Source organism: Pan troglodytes, chromosome 18, assembly GCF_028858775.2.
Source record: "Pan troglodytes isolate AG18354 chromosome 18, NHGRI_mPanTro3-v2.0_pri, whole genome shotgun sequence".
Classification (NCBI taxonomy): domain Eukaryota; kingdom Metazoa; phylum Chordata; class Mammalia; order Primates; family Hominidae; genus Pan; species Pan troglodytes.
The window spans coordinates 28,032,083-28,055,928 of NC_072416.2; the positions used below are offsets into that span (position 1 = coordinate 28,032,083).

Consider the following 23,846-nt stretch of genomic DNA (forward strand, 5'->3'; position numbering starts at 1 on the left):
TGTTAACTGGTGCTCATTTTCTTCTGTATTTGCATATACTTGATTGAAAGATCCAAGAGTTAGGTTAGAACTTAATGGCAAGGTGGAGATATCTTATTTTGGCACCGTTTCAGAATCCCACCCTTGGAAGACAGGCCCGCCCTCTGTACTTAGGTACTGACCTCAATTTTAACTCAATATACTACATCGTAATGTAATTCTCTGTGTGCCTGTTTCTCTTCTGGACTGTTATGTTCCCTGTAGCTTTAAAATGCTATCTTTTTGCTTTTGTGTCTCCATTATCTAACACAGGATCTAGATAGTATAATACAGAGAGATAAGAAATATTTCTTAAATGAGGAGGCCTGTGTTCAAATCCAGACCCTCTCTTTCCTTGTCACATGACATTGAGCAGGTTCACTTTTCTGAGACCAATTTTTTCAACTAGAAAATGAAGATAATCATGTCCATCTGATAGGGTTATTGTGAGAATGAAGCAAAATAAAACATGTAAAAGTCCTTGGAATATTGTAACCGTTGAAAGAATATTACGTTCCTTCTTTTCATGCTAACCCATCTGTGAATGGGGGATGAGGGCTAGGCTGTATGGAAGGCACAGGATCATTGGGCGGGTTCTTTTGCAATTCGACCCCAGATCTGCCTAATTTACATGTCTCTAGCCCTGCAAAAAAATGGCTTTTGTACCTGCTTTTCTCTTTTAGTTATATCAAGTATCAACCTTCCCCAGGTGGTGTCTGTACAATTAATGGCTACAGAATCGCTAGGGCTAGGGCAGGCTGGTTTTTCTTAGATTCTTTTTTGAGTTTGTAATCTTAGCTGTCATCCCTTTGGCTGTGAAGATTATTAAGCATTCCACAAGGAAAGCAGTCCTCTTTAAAATGGTTCGGAAGCAGCCATGATTGAGGAAAGCCACTTACCTTGCATTGCACTCCTGCCCCCTTGCTTGATATCCAGCCAAGAGTCACCCATGACCTTGGCAAAGAAGAGGCAGCTTGCCTCGTTCCAAGCTCAATTATCAGGAGATAACCTCTGAAAGTTGGTTAAATAGGATTTCTCTTTCCTATTTCTTTCTGTTCTTTCTTTCTTTATTTTTTTTAAGCACAGCAGAAAAAGGCTTTCCTGGAGACAGCAAGGACAAATATGAACAATGATAGAGGAAGGTTTTCAGTTTTGTTGGGGAGAGAGATTGTGCATCAACTTATAGCTGCACACACTCCATCTCTTCAGAGAGAACTTCAAAAGCTTCACTCCGGAGATTTACTCAAAGACTGCATGGCCCGTTGGTTAGTGTATAATGTAACATTTGCTTTTATCCTTATAAATATTTTAACTCTTTTTTGCACTCTGGATCTCTTGTTTCAAAGCCAAATTTCTTTCACTTTATTAGTAGAATTGCACCTTCTCCCCAACATCCAAGCAATTTTCCTTCTTCCGAGGCTTGTATTAAGGTAAAATGAGTCTTCCCCTCTCTGCCTTCCACAACCTCTTTCAACTGGGCAGCTCCCTGTGAACTTTCAGGCGATATTCAATCTTAGTTTATGTTTTTATTTCCCCCCAAATGCTCAGTTCTCAAGCCCCTTTTTTATTTGAGTAATATTTTCTTTTTTTCCTGCTGTGTTTCTACTTTCTTAGAAGTGTTAATTCAACAAACATTGATTAACGCTTTCTCAGACACTGTACTAAGATATATATGTATATATATATACCCAGACATATATGCACACACACGGAGATAAATATTCAGATATAGACATACAGATAAAGATATAGAGATAGAAATACTGTGGAAGGATTCGCAGAGAAAAATTTAATAGAAACTTACTGAAGACTGAGTGAAGGGGCTCATGGAAGACTTCTTTGAGGAGGTGTCTTTGGAACTTTGTATTGATGTATGCATAGGAGATAGGTGTTAGCTGGCTGTATATATAGGAGAAAGACACTCAAAAGTAGAATACATAATATATGGTTATAGGAACTTATAAGAATATAGCATATAATACAGGGAGAGGGATGAGAATGCGGTGTGCCTGAAAACTAGGATTTGTCAGAGAAAAGGATGGTAAATGAAACTGGGAAGATAATCGGTGTTCGTGTTAGGAAAGTCTTTTCACACTGAACTAAAAAATTGAGCTCAAACTTTTCCCTGCAAATTACATGACACTACTAGAGGTATTTAAGCAAATGAGTACCTTATTCCAATATGTGTTTTGAGAAATTATTATGACTGTGAAGAACAGGCTAGTTCAATAAGAAGTTGGGGCATAATATTCCTTACCCTTTCAATTTGCCAAGTCCTGACCAAAATTTCTGGTAAGTTCTTGAAAATCAGCCAATGCAAAATCAATCAACCTGTGTCCTAGGAACCTAAAAATCAATGGCAGACTAAATGTCACATGGAAAGGTCAGCAACACACATACACAAAATGAAAGACTGAAACAAGCATACAATTTGAATACCAGGACCACAGGCCTTTATTTAAGAAAGGCTTGGCTTGAAATCCTGATTTGGTAGGGCCTGGCTTGAAAGCCCAAGATCTTTATGGACATGCTGTTATTTATATGTCACTTACTCTTACTTATGGTTACAATTAGGCCATAATGATCATTAATTAGAAAAAATGCTTTTACTGGCTCACGCCTGTAATCCCAGCACTTTGGGAGGCCGAGGTGGAGGATCACAAGGTCAGGAGATCGATACCATGCTGGCTAACATGGTGAAACCCCATCTCTACTAAAAATACAAAAAATTAGCCGGGCATGGTGGCGGGCACCTGTAGTCTCAGCTACTCGGGAGGCTGAGGCAGGAGAATGGTGCGAATCCAGGAGGCGGAGCTTGCAGTGAGCCGAGATGGTGCCACTGCACTTCAGCCTGGGTGACAGAGTAAGACTCCGTCTCAAAAAAAAAAAAAAAAAAAGAAGAAAATGCTTTTACTTCTTTGTGTTCCAAAATATTGCTTTGAATTTCAGTACATATTGTTCAGGATTGTATCCTATCAGCCAGTACTTAGGTTGTTTATGGTGAAGTCTCCCTCACTTCTCCCATGAAGAAATAATCACTCTTTCCTCTGTACACACATAGCACTTTAGGAATATGTATGTTACAGAATTTATCATGATGCATGGTGATTATATCTTCAAGAAGCGTTATAATGCAGTGATTAAAAGCACATGTCTGGAACCAGAAAGTCTGGCTTTGAATCCTGGCTGTCATTTACTAGCTGTGCAAACTTGGGTAAGTTACTTAAGCTTTGTTTGACTCAGCTTCCTTATCTGCAAAATCAGAATAATGTTGCATGCCTCATAGGGTTGTTATGAGGAGAAAATGAGGTAATATGTGCAATGTGCTTAGAACAGAAACAATGATGTAACCACTCATAAAAGTTGTCATTATTTTTTCAATTTTTATTGAATATTTTTCCTTTTTTAAAATAACATTAAAATTTTTTTTTGTAGTGACGGGGTCTCACTATGTTGCCCAGGCTGGTCTTGAACTCTTGGGCTCAAGCGATCCTCCCAACTTGGCCTCCCAAGGTTCTGGGATCACAGGTGTGAGCCACTGTGCCTGGCCTATTATTTTTCTAATGATCTGGTTCCTCCAGTGTTTTCTGTTCTTTTTTGTGTCACAGTGTACATGAAAAATGATACAATTTGTGTAGCACATTGGGATAAATGAATGAGACTGCTTGTGTTTGAGATAACCAAGCTGAGGGGCTTGTCCCGAGTCAAGACTTTCCCGGCTGCCCTGATGGCTAAGGAGATTCAACTTGCAGTGCACCTGTCACTCATTCGTAGGAAACTGATCTGCCAGCCTGTGTTCATCAAAGGTGGAGATTACCAAGCCTCTTTGTATCCTGCGTGCCCAGCACAATCTTTTTCACAGTGCAGGCACGTAATAAGTATTTGTTTCAATAAATAGATGAATGAATGGAAGGCAAGAAGGAAGGCCTTACCTCTCTTTGTCCATCCAAAGTAATGTGTGGGAAAACAATGTTCACTAACTAGATAGTTTTATTTTCTATCCAAATAATGCATTTTGACATTCCAAAATGACTGCAGATTCTGCCAAATCACTTTGGGGAAATGGACAAAAAAAGGCGTCTTGAAAGATGAGTTGTCATGGAATACTTGGGGAGGCTGGCAGAGCTTCATACTTAAACCACCAGGAAATGCTTGATCATTCACAGGTTTCAGAATAAGTACTGCTGGGCAAAAATATTTATTCCTTAATCAATGGCTATTAGTGGCACATACTTTTTATTTTCATTTTTACTTTGCTTTTAGAGATAGGGTTTTGCTCTGTCACCTAGGCTAGGGTTGGAGTACAGTGGCATGATCATAGCTCACAGTAGCCACAAACTCACGGGCTCAAAATATCCTCCCACCTCAGCCTCCTGAGTACCTGAGACTAAAGGTGCGTGCCACCACGCCTGGCTAATTTTTTTTTCTGTAGAGATGGGGTCTTGCTATGTTTCCCCAGGCTGATCTCGAGCTCCTGGACTCAAGCAATCCTCCTGCTTCAGCCTCCCAGGTGTTGCAATTATGGATGTGAACCACTGCTCCAGGCATACTTTAAAATGGGGAGAGGGAAGTCTTTCTGTTCATCTGTGGCAAGAAGCCAACAGTAGGTCAAGACGTTCTTGGAATGAAAGTCTTCATATGATCCATATCCTTAGAAAAGAAACCAAATTTTACTAACTGGCAGGCCTCACTTACAATTAAAAAGAGCTCATATAATTGAAATGGCCAAAAAAAATTTAAAAAGTAGGAGAAAATCTGTATCAGTGAGATATCAAGGAAAAGTGCCATTCACATGCCAAAATAAAGACTTTCTACAAGATAGAACAATGGTTTCTAAAGTTTGTATCATGCTCATTTCACAGATTGAAAGCAACACACTTTTTTCAGTATTTAAAAATTTTTATTTATTTTAGTCATATAGAAAAATTACAAAAATTGTGCAAAGACACCTGTATATTCTTTATTCAGATTCATCTATTAAATTTTGCCACATTTGCTTCATCATTTGTGCTTTCACTTTCTATATATCCATCTATTCATCCATCTGCCTATCTATTCAATCATCTTTCTATCCATCAATTATATCTATCTATGCATCCATCCATCAATTATCTATCTATATCCATCCATCCATCCATCCATCCATCCATCCATGTATCTATCCATTCATCTATCAATTATTTCTAAGTTATCTTTCTATTCATCCATCCACCAATCTACGTATCCACTTATCTTTCCATCCATCTATTTATCAATTTTATCTATCATCTATCCATCCATCAATGATATCTATCTATCTATGTATCTATCTCCATCAATCCATCCATCCATCCATCCATGTATCTACCCATCGATCTGTCAATTATATCTATCTATCTATCTATCTTTCTATCTATATCTATCTATCTATCTATCTATCTATCTATCTATCTATCTATCTATCTTCTCTATGCCAGGATATACTCCAACATACTAATTATAATTATCTGATTATTCAGATTATGGGTGATTTTACTTGTACTATTTTGTTTAGATGCATTTTTTTTACAAAAGTATATTTTACTTGGGTAATTTTAAAAGTTTAATTTGTTTTTGCCAAGCTTCTTGTCTGCTGATGAGGTTGGAGAGGGTAACCCAGCTAATGAGAATCCTGGGGTCAAGTGAGAGCATGTTTTAAACATTATAACTGAAGACACAATGTAACTTCTGGCAAGTTTACGGGGCTTGGTGGATTGCGGAAAGAGCAGAGGTAGAATCCAAGATAATGGTGGAAATGTCTGTTCCTATTTATCCTTGGTTGACTCAACCATTGGAGTTCTCCATTCCTTCATGAGGGCAGTAGCTTTACTATGTTCATGGTTTAAACCCCAGTGGGAGCCTCCATAATTCCCAGGAATCCATGTCCTTGTCTCTTGGCAATTCGGGCTCCTATTCTCACTAGTGGCCACTTCAACAGTTTACCTCATGCTTCACACTGTCTACCATTTTCTGATTTTTCCCTAAGGAAACCAAGATCTCTTGGGTTGGAGAGACTAACCTCATTCTTCTGCTAATGCCTTTAAGATGATTTGTGTCTAAATTTTCTTTCTTCCTTTCTGTTTCAGAGAAAGCAATGTAACTCCTCTTGTATAACAAGGATCCTGCAATCTGGGTTTTGGATCCCAGACCCTCTTGTCAATGATCATCTCTCCTTTATCTTCAATGTATCCTCTATTGGCTCTTTCTTCTAAATCTAAAACCATGCTCAAGTTTCTGCCATAGTGGAAAAAAACCCTAACTTTCCTAACCTTCCTGAGATAGCATCCTATATTTTCTCTATTTTCCCTTTTTGCTGCTTGAAAGAGTAGTCTACACTTCTTGCCACATTTCTCGCAATAAGGGCTTGTTGAATGCCCTGCAATCTGACTTCCCTGACTCCACAGAGATTGTTCTTGATGAGATCAGCAGTGAACTTCATGGAGCCAAATCCTATGGACAATTTTCCATCCTTATCTTTTTGACATTTCTGGGGTATCTAACCCCCTGATTGCTCACCCCTTAAATTCTTATAATCTTTTTCTATCCATCCACCTATCCATTCATCTTCCATCTATCTACTTATCAATTCTATCTATCTATCTATCTATCTATCTATCTATCTATCTATCTATCTATCTATCATCTACCAATTCATCCATCTTTCCATCCATGTATCTATCACATCTATCTATCTATCTATCTATCTATCTATCTATCTATCTATCATCTATCTAATCCAGCCAGCCAGCCAGCCAGCCAGCCAGCCATCCACCTACCTCTCCATCCATCCTTCCATCCATATAGCTATCAATTCTATCTCTCCATCTCACTATCTCTCTATCCATTCATCCTCTCTATGCTGGGATATACTCCAATATACTAACCATAATTATATAGTTAGTATGGATTGCTTCCTACTTCTCTGTCCAACCCTCTTCCATGTTCTTCCTTGTTCTTCCTAGACTGTTCTTTAGACCCCCCAGGCTCTGTTCAATACTACTTTGGTCTCAGTCTTTCCAGTCTTCCTGGCAATATCCATTCCATTCATGGTTCAGGTTCTCACCTATGCTGATGATTTTCACATCTCCAGCTTCTTACTGGGCCTATGCCTTAGGATATCAATCAGCTTATGTGACTCTGACACAGCATGAGAGAGCTGGGCCTCTTTTCATGGCTCTCCTTCCAAACCACTTCCTCCTGGCACATTCTCTATTTAGTAAATGGCACCCCTTTCCCCAAGACACCCAGAAATGAAATCTAGCAGTTGATATGGACACTCAACACTATGGATCTCCCATATTTAATCAGTCACCAAGAATTACAATATCTGCTATTGAAACATTGCTTGTATCACCTTTATTCTCTCTAGCTTTACTGTCTTAGGTGAGATCAGCACCATCCCTTGTCTAGATAATTGTAGAAGCCTCCTGATGGGCTTCTTTGTCTTTAACATCTTCCCTCAACAATTTATCTTCCTCTCTGCTTCTAGACTACCGTAGAATCAAAATCTGACCATGTCATGTCATATTCCTTCAGTAGATTCACTTGGCTTCCAGAATTTAATTCCAAACAAAAATGTTCTCCTATAACCTAGCTCTAATGCAGTTTTCCTGCTGCATTTGTTATTATTCTCACAGAATACACCTTCATTCCCCCAACATACTTTTATCATGACTCTATGTCTTATTAAATTCTATACTCTTTGATGAGATGCCTTTCATCTCTTTTATATTTCTCAGTACAATGCTACTTCCTCTGGCACAACTTTGCTACCCTCCCTCTAATTCAAAAGCTCCCTGCTCTGTGCCTATGCTCCAACTGTGCATTTGTTCATGGTCTTCCCCAGTAGACTGTATGTGTTTGAAGGTAAGCTTATCTTACATTATTTTGTATAGTGTCTGGAACCTAGTAGGAACTGATCGGTAAATATTTGTGGATAAACACATTCATGGAATTAATGAATTTTCCTTTTGTGTGTATGTGTCTTATCTAATTTTACATTTCAAGCTCTCAAAAAGCAAGCCCCAACGTGGAGCCTGTGAGGGTTCTTGGCTTTGCCCAGGAAGGAATCCAAGGGCAAGCCAGAGGTAGAAGAAAACAGCTGTATTGAAGAGGCAGTGTTATAGCTCCGTGACTGCTCCTGCAGAGCAGGGCTGCCTCATAGGCAGAGAGTAGCAGCTCAGGACAGTTTTGCAGTCATATTTATACCCACTTTTAATTGCATGAAGATTAAGAGGCAGTTTATGCAGAAATTTCTAGGGAAAGGGTACTAACTTTTGAGTCATTGGGTCATTGCCATGGAAAGGGGCAGTAATGCCTAGGTGTTGCCATGCCAACAGTAAATTGACATGACACACTGGTGGGTGTGTCTGATTTAAAGCTGCTTTCACCCTGGCCCTTTTTTAACTACTCCGCAATCTGATCTGGTGTCCAAGCCCTGTCTCTGGAGTAGAGCTCCACCTCCTACCTCATTGATATTGGAGAAAACTGACCAACTATTGAGTCAATTCCATCCCACCTTTTTTTTTTTTTTACAAATGGGGAAACTGAGGCCAGAAAGACAAAGTGATTTTTTTCCTACTGGTAAATGACTTGTATACGGCTGATCTAGGCCTAGAATCCTTGGCATTGGAAGTCCAGTTCAGACCCTGTTCTTACATTAGGTTTGCCTAAAACTCTGTGCTTAGTAGGTGCAGCAAATGCTGGTTGAATTGAATGAAATTACTTAAATGTGACTCACCATAAATTGTTACTGACCCTGAACACATGGGCTACTGGCAAAGCTGCTAATTAATCCGACAATAATTCTGAGGCAATCAGGCTTCATTAATGTGGGTCTGGCCTCATTTTCAGAAGCACTTTTGGATTGATCACTCTGGCCTGGCAGCTGGAGCAGATACTCCTGGCCAATGAATCACAGGGCCTCACGTACCCTCCACTCCCTGGGAATTTAGAAGGAACAGTTGGTCCTCTTTCCCAACCAGCTTTCTTACTTGCAAAGAAAGAGTCTTTGCCAAGGTTTCTGGCTCCTGCAGCAGCTTTCTCACCTGAGTTCTCCCGAGCCAGCATCTTCTGCAGTTTCAGGGACAAGGGGAAGCCCCAAGGTTTGTGTATTTCAGTTCTTCACCACCACAGCGCCTGGAGGCAAAGAGTTCTGTACAAAAGGACAAACAAATACTTATTTGGACACAAAAATTAATCACTACGGCTCAAAGTAAGTGATCCTTATTTTCCCAAGACAGACATAAACTTGAAAGCACATGTCTCAAGGCAGAATGACATTGTGTACAAAGTGCATGTGGCTTCTGTCTTCTCATTCTGGCTGGGCTTTTAGGAGGAATGTACTCATTCCTCATAGCCATATGGTATTTGTGCACATCAAGCTAAAGAAAAAATTATCCTTTTTCCATTTCTGGTCCTCTTGCAGTCTGAACCCATTTACTGAGAGCAGCCTTATTATTATTGAGTTCTCCGTTAAATGGGATTTGTTTTTGGGTAATATTAACCCAATGAGACAGCTTCTGTGTGGAAGTTACACACAAAAGAAGAAAGAAGGGGCACTTGTGTTATGTCCTTTGTTAACCACTGTGTAAAATCCTTACTAAAGAAACTCCCCTTTTTTAGAGTTGATGTTTCTGAAACTCACATCTACTGGGAATGGGGCAGGGATGTTTCCCTAAAAGAGATACTGATTAGCTTAAAATTCTGTGACCATCACAAGACATGGTCTTAAGACTTGGAAGATGGAGGAAGATTCCAGATGACAGCACTTTTCAGTGTCCCATCAGGAGCTGCACACAAGTTGGTACCTAGAGACCTCAGGATTACGCTGATTCTGGGGTGATTATGCCTGTTGGTCTCTAAGTAAGTCTGCCAATTTATCTGTATTTCTTTTTTTTTTTTTTTTTTTTTTTTTTTTTTTGAGATGGAGTCTCACTCTCTTGCCCAGGCTGGAGTGCAGTGGTGCAATCTCGGCTCACTGCAACCTCCACCTCCTTGGTTCAAGCGATTCTCCTGCCTCAGCCTCCCAAGTAGCTGGGACTACAGGCACACACTACCACGCCCGGCTAATTTTTGTATTTTTAGTAGACATGGGGTTTTGCCATGTTGGCCAGGCTGGTCACAAATTCCTGACCTCAGGTGATCTGCCTGCCTCGGCCTCCCAAAGTGCTGGGATTATAGGCATGAGCCACCACACCTGGCCCATTTTTCTGTATTTCTAGAACCAGTCACTGAGGCTGGGCTGCATCGCCCTGCCTTGCTGTCCTCAGTCATGTTGGTCTCCAGGCATCTTGATTCCTTTCCTTGGCTGCCTGATATGGCTCAGAGAGGACCTATGTGCTCATGTCAGCATTCCGCAAAACACCTGTGCACTTATTTTATAAATCATGAGAAACAGTGATCTAGAGTCAGGGGTACAGCCATGGATGGATAAACATGTGTTCTACCATATTTGAAGAGTTCCATCTGGATGACATACTGGCTGTTCTGGGCAGGGAGAAGGAAGAGGGTCAAAGATGGTTATAACAAAGGCTAAGGGAAGTCAATTTTCACCATGGTTGGCTTAACAATTCCAAGGCAAGCAAAATGAATTTCAGGCCAACACTAGTAAAAATGGATAGCTATGATGTCTATGCTAGTCTGGACTCTTTTGGCTCTCATTGACATAAATCCATCTCTAACTAGATTATATAGCAACAATAAGAAAAACAAACAAACAAAAAACAACAAGAGGAAATTGTATTGGCTTATTTAGCTGTAACATTCAGTGGGTTACTGACATCAGGAATGGTTGGATCCAGGTACTCAAACGATGGCCTTTGGCTTTGCTTTCTTTTACATATGGTTCATTTTCAGGGATTTTCATCATCTCAGTTTGGGTTCCCCGACCACCACCATCACCACCAAAAGCAGACCCTGTGGTACAGTACTTTATTTGGGAGATATGGTGGTCGTGAAAATGAACCACTCAGATGTTCTGTGGCAGGAGGCATGATTGACTAATAGCCCTGCTCTTACTCTTCTGGGACACCACATTTACACCAAAGCCATACTTCCCTCAGGCTGTACCCAGCTAATGACAGCACAGTGAGGCCACTAAGGGAGGCTCATTCCTACAAGATGTGGTTCTCCTCTGACAGGTGTCTTTGAGAACCCCTCACTGGCCTGGCCAAACTTGTCTTCGAATTAGGCTGCAGTCTATGTCTCTTCCTGCCCAATTATCCCTCCTTCCCTCTCTCTGCTGCAGTGTGAGTCCCATATTGGAGTCTGAGTTTCTCCCCGCCTTCTCCAGCTCCCTCTCCTTTTGCCTTCACAGGTATTTCTCCAGTAAACTTCCCACATGTCTAATCTCAACAGAAGGACCAAACTAACACAGGAGGTGATCTCAGGAAGCACAAGTGAAGAAATGGAGAGGATAAGACAGATGGGAGAAAAACCAGTAAAAAGTGTACTGAGGAGCAGGTGGCCCCATGGGCAGGTCACACTGGGATCTTGTTAGAGACTACGTTGAGAATACTCAGGATTGTCTCAGCCAAGGGCAAGGATGCTAGGGAATTTATTTATGGTTTTCCATTTCCCACTGGCTGAAGATCACCTGAGGGCATCAGCTCTCCCCTACTTGTAGGTGGCAGAGAAGGGTCCTGGGTACTAGCAAAAGCCTTCAGGCAGAGAGGAAAGATGCAAATGCTTGAGGCTGGAAACTGTCTATCAAAGCTGTAGGTAAGCTCAGGTGAGCCAAGGGGATATGGCACAGGGCACCAACAGCATATGCTATACCTGTGAAGAAAGAAAGGTAGGGACCACTGGTAGCTTACAATATCCCTAGTGTAGCAATTCCAAATAATGTATCTTTCCCAGGAATTTTAGTCTGGGCATGGTGGCTCATGCCTGTAATCCCAGCACTTTGGGAAGCTAAGGCGGGAGGATCGCTTGAGGCCAGGAGCTGGAGACAAGCCTGGCCAACATGGCAAAACCCTGTTTCTACTTAAAAGACAAAAAATAGCTGGGAATGGTGGTGTGTACCTGTTATCCCAGCTACTCAGGAGGCTGAGGCATGAGAATTGCTTGAACCCAAAAGGTGGAGGTTGTGGTGAGCCTAAATCATGCCTCTGCACTTCAGCCTGGGCAACAGAGCAACACTCTGTCGCAAAAAAAAAAAAAAAAAAAGAAGAATGCTTCCTTCCCAAGAATTTCAGATCGAGCATGGTGGCTCATGCCTGTAATCCCAGAGCTTTGGGAGGTCAAGGCAGGAGGATCGCTTGAGGCTAGGAGTTCTAGACCAGCCTGGGCAACATAGTGACATCCTGTCTTTACAAAAAAGTAAGAAATTAGCCAGTGTGGTGGCAGGCATCTGTAGTCCTAGCTGCTTGGATCACTTGAGCCCAGGAGATCTGGGCTGCAATGAGCTATGATGGCGCCATCAGACTCCAGCCTGGAAAGAATTTTAACTCGTCTTGGGAGTGCCTCAGATTGGCCAAATTAGTGTCACCTGACCTTCCCTAAACCAATTACTGTGGCCATGGGAATGGAATATTCTGTTACATTGCAGTATATGATTGGGCCATCTCTCTGATTATGCCTGTTGGTATCTAAGTAAGTCTGCTTTTTTTTTTGAGATGGAGTCTCACTCTCTTGCCCAGGCTGGAATGCAGTGGTGTGATCTTGGCTCACTGCAACCTCCACCTCCTGGATTCAAGCAATTCTCCTGCCTCAGGATCCCGAGTAGCTTGGACTATAGGCACACACTACCACAGTCAACTCACATCTACTGGGAATGGGGTAGGGATATTTTCCTAAAAGAGATGCTGATTAGCTTAAAATCCTGTGACCATCACAAGACATGATCTTAAGGCTTGGAAGATGGAGGAAGATTCCACATTATAGTGCTTTTCAGTGTCCAGTCAGGAGCTGCATAGAAGCCTAGAGACCTCAGGATCACGTGGGTTCTGGGGAACTAAGTTGACCCTGGAGCACACTGGAAACAATTACCAGATGTCACTTACTGGTGGGGCTGCAGCCCTTTGCCACCTCCATGCTGAGCTTTCATTAGCTGAGTCTTCATTGGCTGAGTCCTCCTGGGCTGAGGGCACAGCTATCTGGAGCCTGCCAAGAGCATCTTCTCACTGCTACACTCTGCTTGTTGCTAGCCCTGGAGAAGGGCTGACAGTCTTGGGGATGCAGGTCCCCAACTGCTTTCCATGCTTTTCTTCAGCCAAGAGCACAGGCCACATTTGAGTTGGGTTTAGGACGTGGTCTCTGCCCCAGCGCCCTGGGGTGGGAAATGGGAGAAGTGTACAATTAGTAATTAACAGCTTTGTCTCTACTCACATGTAAGAGACGTAATTAGCTGGTTCCATCTGTTCCTGATACCTGCTGGAGTCAGCCATTCACACCTCAGCCAGATATTACAGGGAGTGGGAGGGCCTGAAAAAGAAACATTGCAAAAATAACTCACGTTTTGTTGTTTTAGACATCTTGCCCCTTTGGAGTCGGTCTCCAACTCTGCTCCCTTCAGGTGCATACAATTTGCTGTCAGTTGGCAAGGAAAGGTGTGAGCTAACGAATATGGAAGCTGAAGATCTGTGTGATTTTTCCCAGGAGCTGAGAGCTTCAGTTTAAAGAGACAAGACTTGGTGTCTCAATTGGGGTCACATCACAAATAAGAGTTGAGCCTGGAAACTGGCATGGGAAATTTTTTTTTTTGAGATGGAGTCTCACTCTGTTGCCCAGTCTGGAGTGCAGTGGCATGATCTCCGCTCACTGCACCCACCGCCTGTAGGGTTCAAGGAATTCTCCTGCCTCAGTCCCCCAAATAGCTGGGACTACAGGTGCACGCCACCACGCCTGGCTAATTTTTTGTATTTTTAATAGAGACGGGGTTTCACTGTGTTGGCGAGGATGGTCTTGATATCCTGACCTCGTGATCTGCCTGCCTCGGCCTCCCAAAGTGCTGGGATTACAGGTGTGAGCCACCGTGCCCAGCCTGGCATGGGAAATATTTTCAGAAAGAAAGTCCAATTTTAGAAGGACCAAAAAAAAAAAAAAAAAAAAAAGAGTCAACGGCTGCAGTCTCTACACCCACTGGAGCAAGCAACTTGTCCAAAGTCACACAGCAAGGAAGAAGATGAGCTGGGATTTGCATCTAAGTCTATCTAATTCTAAGCCTGTTTTCTAAATCATTATCCATCACTGCTGCTTTGTCGACATCATGGTCTCAATGGGCATTAGGAAAGGCCAGGACAACTTTTAATTTTTTTGAGGCCAAAACAGCCATGCCCCAAAAATGTGGTATTTAAAAAGAAATGTGCCCATATACATAATTAATGCATTTAATGTAAAAATGTATGATGCAATATAGTTGGGTTATTCACAAGATAATTACAGGGCTCATAAAATATTAATTCATAGTACTCTACAAATGGCAGAGCCTGGATGAGGGACATATATTTATCAGGGTCTCTATGGAAAGAAGATGGCATACTCAGAAGAAGATTATTCAAAGAAAGTTTATTTACAAAGGGCTTATTTACAGATGTTTGGGTGTAGAAGAACCACAGAAGACAGTGTAATTATCTAGGTTAGTAGCAGACAACAGTTACCACCTCCAGGCTCTAAGGGACAAGTTAAAGTAAGAGCTTTGTATGGCAAGGGCATTGGGTGCAGCACTGATGTGTCAGGAGCTGCAGCCAACCAGGGAAACAAATAACCTTAAGGTAGGAGGCAGAACTCAATCCTGGACCAGAACTAAGACTGGCTGAAACAGGGAAGAGGCACCACCACCACCTCTCCATAAGATACGCCCACCAGTGCCATGACAGTTTATCATTGCCGTGGCAACACCTGAAAGTTATTGCCCCTTTCCATGGCACCCTGTTTCTAGAAATTTTGAAATAACCCATCTCTTAATTTGCATGTAATTAAAAATGGGTATTAATATGGCTGGAGACCTGCCCCTGAGCTGCTGCTCTCCACACACTGTCTAGGATGGGGGAGCCCTGCTCTGCAGGAGCAGTCAACGGAGCTGTAACACTGCTGCCTTCATACAACTGTCTTCTTCTACCACTGGCTGGCTCTTGAATTCTTTCCTGAGTAAAGCCAAGAATCTTCCCAGGCTAAGCTCCAGTTTTGGGGCTTGCCTGCCCTACATCAACCTGACTTCATAGTTGACCCTGTCTCTGACTTCCTACCAGAAGGAAGTCCCCACTGATAGAACCAATAAGGATACGGTGAGTGACACATCCGGGGATCAACAATTAAGGAGGCCCTCACTGTCAGGACTGGGCATGGAGCACTTGCACAGCCCTGAGAATGACAGCCTTCTTCAATGTTCCACCCTCAATGCCTCACTCTCCCTACCCTAGCCCCAGCCTTGGTCTCGGGGTCTGGTAATGACATCTACACAGCTTAGCCTTTAGCAGTCCTGACTGGGTGGAGAAGGGGAGAGAGAATTTACAGGAGAATGGGAAGATATCCAGCACAAAGAAACAAGTTTAAAATTTAACATAAACATTTTCCTTTCCACCATATGCTTCTTTCCAAGACTGTTTATTAACCTTATTTGAAGAGAAAGCCCAAAGTTGAAATATGATCCCTCCTTTTCACCCTGTGATAAGCCGTGGTGGATCTCAGTTTATTGTAGTGATTGGAAATGAAGCTGTTTCCCTTTAGGGACATAGACAACCAGAGACAAAAGAAAGCTTCCCCATAGAAGGCTCCTCTTTGGCTTGTATTGCATTCCAGGCAAGCATATTCCCGTTTTCCCACTCTTTCGTGGATCTCAGAATATTCATCTTCCCTTTCAACCCAGCCCACTCACTGGATCCCACTGGCTTTAGCTCCTGCTGCTTCAGCCATTCCTGTGACCAAGACATTTCAGACAAAATGAGCTTTTCATTCAGTATCATCAGAGGCAAGGAGCTGAATTCTCCTGCCTACCTTTTTCTGCCCACTGTCTTTGGCCTTACCATAATTTGGTTCCCCTGCCAGGCCATCTGCATAATGAGTTCCTCCTATGGGTTTTGCTCTGTCAATCTGGATGCCCCACCACCCCCCATGGTGCAGTTTGGCCACCACCACCCTGACTGTCAGCTAGATCTTGGCAATCATTGGGCCTCTCTTCCATTCATGCTCTACTACTATGCTACTTTTTTTTTTTGAGGTGGAGTCTCACTCTGTTGCCAGGCTGGAGTGCAGTGGCAAGATCTCGGCTCACTGCAACCTCTGCCTCCTGGGTTCAAGCGATTCTCCTCCCTCAGCCTCCTGAGTAGCTGGGACTACACGTGTGCACCACCATGCCTGGCTAATTTTTGTATTTTTAGTAGAGACAGAGTTTCACCATGTTGGCCAGGATGATACTGATCTCTTGACCTCGTGATCCACCTGCCTTGGTCTCCCAAAGTGCTGGGATTACAGGCGTGAGCCACCGTGCCTGGCTAGTACTCTGCTATTTTAATTATTGAGGGCCTCTAATAGATTTCAGTCATCTGGTGGAAGTAGTTGTTGATCTCCCATTACATTTCTTTTTTTTTATATTGTCCAAGATTAAAAGTTTTTACGAAATTCTGCACCAAGAAAGACATTTCTGGGGATGTGACATGGATTTGGAAGGCAATATGGCAGAGTTCTTAAATATACATGCTCTGGTGTCTGACTTAATCCAACCTTTACTACTAACTGTTCTAGGCAACTTACTTAATATCTCTTAGCATCAGTTTTATCCCCTGAAAAACAAGGATAATGAGAGTATCCTTTGTTATGAGAGCTGTAAGAATAATAATTAAATTGTCTCTACACTTTACTTTGTTATAAATTTACATTTTATAATATTTTTAGCCTTCTTATCCAGGGGTATAATTTGTAGCTACATTTAATAAGGGTTATTTACACACATAACAAGAAATATAGTTTTATAAGTAGCATTTTTTGGGGGGGTAAAATTTATTAACTTTTTTTTTTTGCTGTGGTTCAATTATGTTGGGAATAGAATTTCTCTTTTCCTTATATATACTTTTTAAGTGGTGAGTGGGAATATGATTTATTTTTATATATTTACCCTGCATCTATCCTTTTGGTTCATTTAAAAATCAATTATAATGTTCTTTAGACTTCATAGGTATGCAAATAAATAATTTACAAATAATCATAATTTTGTCACTTCCTTTCTAATATTTAGGTCTGCAAACATGTTTCATGTCTTATTGCATTGGCCCAAACTTAAGTCTTAGATGCATGAACAACTCCAAGTCTTGTTCTGTTATTTCTTCTTCTTCCCACCACTTCAGACTTTTGCAGAAGATCTTTGGGGACTAAGCTTAACTGAGGCACTTTTAATTTTATGGCAAAATAAGCACACTTTGTTTCCAGTTTAAAAAACTTGTGCAGAGGGTATGGAGCCAGGAAGTCCTAGACATGCCGTGTGACTTTACATTCTAGTGGAGGGACCCATTCCCTTATTGCTTGCTCTTTCTGTAGGCAGACATGTGAGTGGGGGAATAAACAGAACACAAGGTGCTCCAGCTGTTGACAGGAGTTTGTCTGGCAATACCAGCCCTCAGCACTTGGAGACCCTGGGGACTCCAAGTCATAAGTCCTTTCTGCCAAGGTTGGGGAAGATGCTGTTGGTCTTGTGGCATGGCCCTTCGTTCTCACCTAGAGTAGGTAGGTGTCTGGTCTTAGTTATCTCTTTGTCCAAGGCAATCCAGAATGAACTTCTGGGGTCACTTTGAGACAGTTTGGCTGTTTTCATCACAGTATAGATTATTTAGTGTACACCTATAAGACCCAGATTTGACAACAGGAAGTATACAGAACAGTGCTATTGAAATGCAGCAAGTTAATGAGGAACAAAAATATGATAATCAACCTGCACATTTACTTCAGACTGACCTTCACCAGATTTGAAAGTTGCATTTATCTGATAAAAAGTCTTATAAGGTATGCTGAAATATCCTTCAACGCTAATGTTAAAAATAGAAAATATAGTGACAATTATATCCAATTTGGCTTTTCATTTATTAAGAATAATGGCTATCCACACCTGCAATGTGTTATTTGTAGAAAAGTGCTTGCAAATATCATCTGGAACGTTTTCTTGCATCTTATCATTTAGAACAATTATGTGTTACAAAAAATCAGCACAAAATTTAGAACTCCAAACATCGGTTCATAAAAGGAGCTTTGTCTTTTTTAAATGTCTTGCAACATAGTAAAATTCCTTCCTGAAATAAACTCACACATTTTTCTTTCATAAATAATTTAAACTAAATCTGCCAGCTTTACATCACATGTTAAATGGGGACAAGTCAAAATTTGTCTTAATATTATAAAGATTGTAACATGATCTTTACAGCATACTATTCGATAATATAGCGCTATAATAGAACCTTCTATTAAAAGTCGCTTCTTTGTCAATGCTGAAATGATTCAAAAATTCCTAAAGGCCTACAATAGTTTATTTATTTATTTATTTTTTGAGATGGAGTCTCACTCTGTTGCCTAGGCTGGAGTGCCATGGTATGATCTCGGCTCACTGCAACCTCCATCTCCTGGGTTCAAGTGATTCTCCTGCCTCAGCCTCCTGAGTAGTTGGGACTACAGGCATGTGACACTATGCCTGGTGAATTTCTTTTTGTATTTTTAATAGAGGCGGGGTCTCACCACATTGGCCAGGCTGGTCTCGAACTCCTGACCTCAAATGATCCACCTTCCTCAGCCTCCCAAAGTGCTGGGATTACAGGCATGAGTCACCACACCCGGGCCTACAATAGCATATTTGTTTATGAGAGAGGTTCATGAGTCAAAAAGAAGTTGGAAAAATCTGAGGCTGTGGGAAAAGTTTGTCCATTTGCTAGCTGTTTGCATTTGGGCAAGTTACTCAACTTCTCTGATCCTTAATTTTCCTCACCTTTCAAAAGGGAAAGTGACACTGGCTTTGCAGGTTTGTTTTGATGATTACATAAAATATGTAAAGTGCTTTGCACAGAATAAGTTCTCATTAAATGATTGTTATTATTATTGATTCATTCATTTAACACATTTATGAAGTACCTGCAATGTATCAGGCATGAAGTTACATATCTTAGTTGAAAGAATGAACAAGATAAAATTTCAACACTCTGATGTTAAATTAAAGATGACAACAATTTGTGAAGTTTGATAATTGAACAGGCTAGGCACAGTGGCAGATGCCTCTAATCCCAGCACTTTGGTAGGCCAAGAGAGGAAAATCACTTAAAGCCAGGAGTTCCAGACCAGCCTGGGCAACATAGTGAGACCCTGTCTCTATAAAAAATTTTAAAAACTTAAAATATTAGCCAGGCATGGTGGTGTGCGCCTGTAGTCCCAGCAATTTGGGAGACTGAAGCAGGAGAATTGCCTGAGCCCAGGAGTTTGAGGCTAAAGTGAGCCATGATTGTGCCACTGTACTCTAGCTTGGGTGACAGAGTGAGATCCTTTCTCTTAAAAAATAAATAAATAAAATAAAATAGATAATCGGACATTGCTTTTTGGCTAGTTGATTAGGGAAGTGAGATTTTTCTGATATTCCTATACCACAGTAGTGGCTAACATGTACGGAATGCTTCTTATGTGCCTAGAACTGTGTTGAATGTTTTATTTAGATTGTCATTTCAAGCACACAAAAATCTGCATAAAATATCTATGATGATTATCATTATCTCTATTCTACAGATGAAGAAACTGAATCCCAAAGAGATTCAGTAATAAATAAGAAGTATAGCTGGTACTGAACCCTGGGAGTTTGACTTCAGAGAGCACACACTGGGCAACATAGCAAGACCCTGTCTCTAAAAAAAAAAAAATTAAACAATGAGCTTGGCATTGTGATGTACACCTGTAGTCTCAGCTCCTTGGGAAGCTGAGGTGGGAGGATTGCTGGAGCCCAGGAGTTGGAGGTTGCAGTGAACAGTGATTGCTCCATTGTACTCTAGCTTGGGTGACAGAGTGAGATCTTTTCTTTAAATAAAATAAATTAAAAAAAAAAAAAGAAAGAAGTTGACTGGGGCAGAGAGGCAAGAACAGGATGGAAGGAGTTTGAGAAGGTGAAGGAACACTGATGATGATGTTACAGTATTTTCAGAGTAAGATACAGAGAAATTACACTAAAGGAGTCCGAGAGAGGGGCTGAGACTAAGGGGCTACAGTTTGGAGAGCAACAGCAGGGTTAGCAATATATTCAGCATAAGTAATAACAGGCAGCAGATGGAACTTTCCAGAAAACACTGACCTGGGGTATCAGAAACATGGTGGCCCTCCTATTTTGATGTTGGAAGTTGGTTCTAGGGTTGGCAGGTGTAGGTAACATTAGAAGTATTTTACCTGGGAATATGCTCTAGCATGAAAAATAATTCAGTGTATTCCTCCTAAGGTCAGGTGAATCAGATCCATCTGAATAGATGAACTTGTTGTCTTCAGAGCACAGGGCTGTGGCATCCTGGAACCTCACTCCCGGCCAACTGAAGAATTAAGGAGTTGTGTAGTTGGTCTGGCCCAGAGTGAATATGAGATCGCAACCTGGACAAATAGGAGTGTTCCTTTTAGGAGAGCCATTCTGAAACTCAAAGGCTAAGGAGCATGGGCCTGACAAACTTATGTGGAACATGAGCTGGGATGAACAAAGCTGGACTTGGAGAACCACGTCACGGATAGAATTACAGGCCCTTGAGTCAGGATATGTGTGCGTCTTTTCACCCAGTGCTGATGTCCTTGTCAGAAATCTCAAGTTCATGATGTTTTTATAGACGCTGAAAGGAAAGCGTATCAATAAGGAATCTGTCTGTTCTAAGCAGAAACACCAACTCAAAATGTTTCAGATTTAAAAAAGGTGGGGGGCAGGGTGGTGAATTTCTTGACTCACCAGCAAAGTTCTGGGTCTACTAGTGTTTAGGTGTGACTGGCTCCAAGGGTTTCTTTGGACAAAATCATCAGATCTTTCTCATTCCTTCCCTTTCTCCTTCCTTCTTTCCTTTTCTCTGTATTGGTTCTGTGTTAGTCTCCTTTCAATGGGCTACAAAGAAAGGCACTTGTAGCTTCAGAATTACATAGTCCTTGGCACAAAGGACCTTGGAAAGAAGGAAAGAGTGTCTCTTTGCCAACATCTACGTGGGCTCTGATTGACCTCAAGCCCACTATTGGAGGAATTTGGGTTTTGTGAGATAGGGTTTGCTGATTGAACAGCTTGGCTCATGGCCTACCCTTCTAGTAGAGTAGGCAGGCACCCTAGTTTGACAGTCCCGGTAAATGTCAGGGAGGGGCAATCCTCAAAAGCCACACAGTAAGAGTGGTCTATGGACCGCCAGTATCAGAATCAGCTGGGAACTTGAAAATTCCTGGGCCCTAGGAGTCATTGAGAGCTGGGTGCAGAAATCTGTATTTGAACACCTTTCCAGGTGAGTTTATGTGTGCTAAAGTTTGAGAACCTTTCTTCCATTTGTTGAGTCACTTTTACATTCTCCCTATCTAGTTTCTTCCTCATCTAGTTTCATGAAATGTGGCCAGAGTTCCAGGAAGACATCCCTCCTGTATACTCGGGTGAGACTGTTGTCTCTATCAAGTCAACAAAGCCGGATAACCCAGAAGGAATTATCCACTAGAGAGAATCCTTTACTAAAAACTCTATTCTTTCATCTTGGTGGCTGAGAAAGAGCAGGATGTTTTTTAGTATTTGTGCCTGGTAACAGGTACCACTTAGAAATCCATCTTATAATCATTTAGACTGGTTTGCTTTGGGTCTATTTACGTAATTCCATGAGATGCACGGAAAGAGAGGCGGCGTGTTATTTTTCTGCAGCCGAATACTGGGAAAAACCACTTTCTAAGGTAATTACCACTTCAGTGCTCCCCACACTGTTGGAAGGCGCTGTGAAGAAGTGTGCCTTCTGGGCCCGGGGCCACCAGAGTGTGGAAAGAATGTGCTTTCTGCCTCTGAAAGGGAAACAACACCCTTTGTGGGAAGTCTCTTTGCTTATATGCATAATTTGCATGAAGGCTATGGCACAGTGGCTTCAGGTGCATGGAGAGAACTTACTTGGAACAAACAGAACTCTTTCAAGTCCATCCAAGTGCAGCATCCTGGGGAGGAAGACTTGACCTCCCACCAGCAATCCTGGAGATGAGAGTCACTCTTGCTGAGCATCAAATCAGAGAGAGTTCTCTCTCCCAGTGGATATCAGTGGGTAATTTTAAGGTGAAAGATCTACTTCTTCAGTCCCAGATGTGCAGAATTTTGCATGTATGTCACACTTCTCCAGGAGTGGTGAGCAGAAGCTTATTCCTGAGTGCTCTGTTTTCTGCATTCATCTAGACTTTAGATCTCTGACCCCCTTTTTCCATCATGTAGATTTCATCATTTTCCTGCCATTTTTCAGCTGCTAATGCTTCTAACTCTAATCCTACATAAAGCCCACGTTCTGGTACCCTGTTCACACCCTGCCAGCATCTTGAACACTGCATGTATATCCCTGCTATGTTCACTGTGCCCCTACCATATGCTATGTGCTAGTTGGGTACCAGTGACACAAACATAAATAAGACACTAACTTTAACCTCATGCCACTCAACAAATAGGCTTATTTTAACACATGGTCTTGGAACAAATGACTTGGAGTGGCTCTGCAGTGCCCGCATCTAAAGCAGGGGTTTAGATGGAATCTCCGCTTGGGGCTCATGGACCCTAAAGGGATCAGTGGATAGAATTCAGGTGTTCATAAGGATGGGCAAAATTCCATGTTCATTGTTACTTATCCCTTGCCCTTGTGACCTTTCTGGGTGGCCTTGTTTATCTGTATGGATTGCATTCCATGTCTGTCTCTCCCTTCCTTCCCTTCCTTCCTTCCTTCCTTCCTTTCTTTCTTTCTTTCTTTCTTTCTTCCTTTCATTCATTCTTTCTTTCTTTCTTTTTTGACAGAGTCTCTGTCGCTGGGGCTGGAGTGCAGTGGTACGATCTCTGCTCACTGCGACCTCCACCTCCCAGGTTTCAGTGATTCTCCTGCCTCAGCCTCTGCTGGGATTACAGGCACCTGCCCCAAGGCCAGCTAACTTTTGTATTTTTAGTAGAGATGGGGTTTCACCATGCTGGCCAGGCAGGTCTCAATCTCCTGACCTCAAGTGATCCGCCCGCCTTGGCCTCCAAAAGTGTTGGGATTACAGGAGTGAGCTACTGTGCCCAGCTTTGCATTCCATTTCAAAACAGCGATTCACAGCTGTCTCCATAGATTAGGTAGATTAGGGCAGCCTCCCTGGGCTTGCTTATATGAGCTGTGGGGCTAGTTGCCAGGATCTCGGGCTTTTATCAAAATGCTACCCTACCTCGCCCACAATTCCTTCTCTCACCACAACTAATTACCATCCTAGCCCCTTGTTATCTTGTTCCTCCTATCTTCTGATCCAATCAATATTTTCACTTGTGTCTTGTCGGCTTATTTTTGTTCATACTTTGAGGTCAGCTTTGCCCATGAAATGTTGAATAAAATCTTATCTCATTGGCTCAGTGTCCACACATTCTTGCCCCCTGGGCTGTCTACTGAAGGAGCCTAGTGAATATCACCCCCAAATATGGCACCTTGGTTCGCTGATTGTAAAGACACTTGGGGTTCAGCAAAAGGGTGGATGAGGTTGTTCTCTAAAGTTCTCTCATCTACCTAGAGACCAGGTCTTCCATAGAAGAAGACAATTGCTTTTGATGTCTTTCCTGCAATTTTATTAACCAGGGAAGGTTAAACTCATATCACAGGAAGAAAGACTGAGGAATGTCATCACACCTAGGCAGGCTTTGTCATAAGCTATTGTCTGTT

General features: G+C 41.9%; 2 long non-coding RNA genes across 3 annotated transcripts in view; one reads left to right on the top strand and one right to left on the bottom strand.

Annotated features, from left to right (window-relative positions):
* Positions 1–23,846, top strand: part of LOC129137322 (uncharacterized) — a 323,240-nt gene that overhangs the window by 151,007 nt on the left and 148,387 nt on the right. The gene's annotated exons all lie outside the window — the stretch shown is intronic.
* On the bottom strand, positions 1,097–22,785 carry LOC107968813 (uncharacterized). 2 transcript variants are annotated; one of them, XR_010152319.1, is made up of 7 exons: positions 22,082–22,785; positions 20,374–20,798; positions 13,041–13,306; positions 9,084–9,190; positions 4,400–4,668; positions 2,276–2,364; positions 1,097–1,511 (listed from the first exon to the last, which is right to left on the bottom strand). It is a non-coding gene; the product is annotated as an uncharacterized LOC107968813 (long non-coding RNA). The 2 variants fall into 2 exon arrangements; XR_001710275.3 differs by lacking the exon at positions 4,400–4,668 and having other exon boundaries at positions 22,082–22,728.